This window comes from Myotis davidii, unplaced genomic scaffold (genome assembly GCF_000327345.1).
Source record: "Myotis davidii unplaced genomic scaffold, ASM32734v1 scaffold1134, whole genome shotgun sequence".
Lineage (NCBI taxonomy): Eukaryota > Metazoa > Chordata > Mammalia > Chiroptera > Vespertilionidae > Myotis > Myotis davidii.
The window spans coordinates 935,855-940,213 of record NW_006286229.1 but is presented as its reverse complement, the minus strand read 5'-3'; positions in this window follow the sequence as shown (position 1 = coordinate 940,213).

Sequence of the window (4,359 nt, the reverse complement as noted above, 5' to 3'; positions counted from 1 at the left end):
AAGAGGTAACTGCTGGGGATTGTTCACGCTTTCAGAAACGAGGAATTTTTTTAAAGTCAATATGGGACTGAGCCATGGGCAAGAGAAGAAATTTTACCCTCATAAAGAAAGTCTAGGCCACCCCTGAGACAATGGTCACCCTATGTCTCATACACATAGTCCCTTGGCTGACCTAGAGAGGTCAATATCAACAGTAATAAATCACATTGATATTAGTATCCTTGACAGCATGTGATAAAAATGGCATTTTTATCTCTGTGGTCTCCCCAGCTCAAACCCATAAAACTAATATAATCATGAGAAAAACATTAAACAAATTTCAACAGAGAGGCATCCTATAAATACTCCTCAAAACTGTCAAGTCATCAAAAACAAGTCTGAACAGCCAATAGGAACCTGAGACATGAGAACCAAATCTAATATGGTATCATGTATGGGATCATGGAACAGAAAAGAAAATTACATAGACACTAAGGAAATATGAATCAACTACAGATTTTTAGTTAATGACAATATATCAATACTGATTCATTAATAGTGGCAAATGTACCGATACTAATATATGAATAGTGGAAACTGGATATGGGGTACATGGGAACTCCCTGGACTATGTTCTCAGTTTGTTTGTGTGAACCTAAAACTTTAAAAATAATTTGTGTACACACACACACACACACACACACACACACACACACATTTCATTTCCTACCAGGCCCCAAATTCTCATTATTCAGAGCTCACACTTTAATTTTGACTAAAGGCCAGAGAACCGGGGGACTAATTCCAGGTTTGGGAACTAATTCCAGATCACTGACCACTGACTGCTAAAATTTAACAATGAGATGTACAGTGGTATGACTGGTTATCCATAAATACTTCACACCTTACCATCCAATTGAATTCTGTCTGTCACTTCGCAGTAATTACTCAAGATGTTTTTGGCATTGTTTTAATAATGAGGACACTGCTCAAAACTTTGAGAATCATTTTCAGAGTGTATAGCATACATTGCCATGAATATTCATTACCTGCAGGTGGATCTGACTTATGCAAATAACCAAAAGAACTCAAGCCAAGACTGATGAGTAAATGGGTTGGGAAATCTGGATAGCAAATGTGTTTCAGACTTTTTTTGAACTTTAGAAAGGTAACATGGTGCATACACGATGTAGTGCAACAATCCCAATGGGGTCTGGGATAGTACCCTGTAATTGAACAAATTTGTATGTCTGCAATGAGATACATGAATAGTCACACTGGGATAAACCTGTGTGATAAGCATAAACTATAAATTATCCCGTGTAAGTTTAGATCAGGTCTGCCACAAAATAAGTTCAGATCAAATTAGGGCTTGTCACCAAATGAGTTATCAAAAACTTGGTTTTCATAATTTTTTTTTCATTTAGGAAAAGGATTGCAAATGGTGAGTATTTGATGAAGAAAATTCCCAAAGTTTTGGGAAGAAGCACTCTATTCTATTTACTCCATCATCCAAGCTAGAAGCTCAAAAGTCACCCTAACCCTTCGTCTCTTTCCCCAACCCCTTAGCCACTCAATCCACAGGTCTTATTACTTTAAATCTTTTGAAATCCATTCTGTCCTCTCCAGCTCATGCCAATGATTTAGTCCAGCACCTTTCGATTTCTCACATTTACTTTCCTGCAGGCTGGCCTCTGATATTTTTGCAGCCATAAAACCGTTCCTCCACACCACCCCTAAATGCAGATCTGACCTTGTCACTCCCATATGACAAAACCTTTATGGTTCCACAGAATCTTCTGTGATAAAGTCCAGAGTCCTTAGTATGATCCAAAACATAGAGCTAAAGAAACAACTACAGCAGTGCTATTCAAAGTTTCTTACCAATCTACAAAGAAAGTTTCAGAAATTAAATGTAAGCATTTAGGAACTTTTACAGCAATTCAAGAGAAATTTTATATTTATTGAGGCTAATAAAAATGGGGATTTAAAAAAATGGGGATTTTATTTTACTTTTTGTGTATTTTATAGAAGTAGTGGATAACAGATTGGAATTTTTTTAAATTGGCCCTTTACTATAGTTTGAGAAGCCCTAGTCTATAATTTTTGTTGTTGTTAATCCTCACCAGAGGATATTTTTTCCATTGATTTTTAGAGAGGGAGGGAAGGGAGAGTGAGAGACAGAAACATCAATGTCAGAGAGACACATCAATTGGTTGCTTCCACGCACCCAGACCAGGTGGAGAAGGAACTTGAAATCCAGGTAACCTTGACCAGGAATTGAACCCACAGATCCTTGGGGGTGGTTCGTGGGCCGATGCTCTACCACTGAGCCAGGGCCCTAGTCTATCATCCTAATGGAATGGCCTTGTACACCTCGCTGGGCTCCTTTTTTACCACCACCATCCTCATCCAGCAACAGTGAACAATTTTTAGTTTCTCAAACGTATCATTCTATTTCATACGTCCATGTAAGTGTACATTCTGCTCTCTCTGACTTGATCATTTCTTTCTCCTGGAAATCTCCTACTCAGAAATCAAAATCCTAGGCTGCATCACCGCCTCCTTTGGATTTGTCCCTCACAGCCCCAGGCAGAATAGGTCACTTGCCCCCTGTCCTTCTGTCACTGTTTATACCCCTATTATAACACTACGTTGTAATTATTTGTTTAAATGTCTATCTCCCCTACTAGTCTGTGAGCTCTTTAAAGGCAGTTACTTTGTCTCTGGAGGAGCGCTGCATCTCTTGTAAGATGACTAAATTGAAGGACAACATTCCTTAGACCAGCGGTTCTCAACCTGTGGGTCGCGACGCCTTGGACGACCCCTTTCACAGGGGTCGCCTAAGACCATCCTGCATATCAGATATTTACATTACGATTCATAACAGTAGCAAAATTACAGTTATGAAGTAGCAACGAAAATAATTTTATGATTGGGAGTCACCACAACATGAGGAACTAACTGTATTAAAGGGTCACGGCATTAGGAAGGTTGAGAACCACTGTTTTAGAAGAACAAGGAGCCAAAGTTGTGAGATTCACTGGAAACTTAAAGAAGGGGACACGCGCGAAAAACAAGTATCTCCACTTAAAATAGTTTTGCCCAGGTTCAGCTCCTTTTGAAGTAAAATCTGTGTCTATTGCCCTTGACAAAGTTGCTCAGGCCTGGGAAGAGCATCATCAACTCATTCATTTCAGAGGGCCCACCAGATATCAGACTTACCCAGGTGGTGTCCTGGGCTGAGGGTGAAACAAGCAACTATAATTTAATTGTGTACAGAGAGCCATAAGGCCGCTGAGAGATGGGAGGAATGAATTCTGCCTGGAGTGGGTATAAGAAGGAAAGGACCCAGGAAGGTGACACTTGAACCAGACCTTGCTGAGTGAGCTTGCTCCTGCCTGGTGAAAACTGGGGACAGGGGGAAAGTGAGCAGTGCAATCCACTCGATGAAAATCTGTACGTGCCTAGGAATGACAGTCCTTCTGGTTCAAAATTTCCTCCTCTTTTACACACTCTCTTCACTTCTTTCCTTTTCTTGGGGAACACTGGGACTGAGGATACTGTTTGCCTTCCTGGAAGAGTCCAGTGTTGACAGGTAATTAGCCAATTATTTATTAATAAATTATTTATAGACAATAAGTCAATGGATTAAATGGGATCCGAAGCTCTGCGTGCCTCTGAGAACTCTGAGGCAGGGGTGGGGCGAGCAGGGGAGTCAGATAGGAAGTGGTCCTGAGCCACCCTGGGGAATTGGGTCCAGAAGAGAAAAAGAAATGAAGATCTTGTGTTTGCCCTACCTTTCTGTCATCTCCCCACTCCCTGCCCCTTATCTTTGTTTTTCTTGTTTCTCATAGTCTAAGCCTTTCTGTCTCTCCTTTTCCTAAAGACTGGAAATTCCTTGTTCTCAACGGAAGGGAGTAGGAGGCGTGTTGGGGGTGGTACGCGTGGGAGGGAAGCGCAGAACAGACTTCTCAGCAGCTCTGGCTGCCTGGCCTCTGGCGGAGTTTGACAAGTCAATGATTTTTTTTAAACGTACATATTTTTAAATCCACACCTAGGGGCTCTCTCTCACACACACGGGGGGGGGGGGGAGAGAGAGAGAGAGAGATACACAAGTAGATGTAAAGAAACACATCAATACACAACCTCAGGTACAGAGACACAAACTGGCAAAAAGCATCTTAAATTTGCTTAGGATTTTACAATTGACAAAGTTTTTATATACGTCTTCTCATTTGATCCTCAAGACAACCTGAGAAACAAAGATACGTGGCTCAAGAGTGTCGCTCTCACACACAGGTTCGCGCCCAGCAGACCCTGCACAGCCCCCCAAGGCAGGGGCAGTCCTGCTCCGCGGGGACTTTCTCTCCTTCCTCC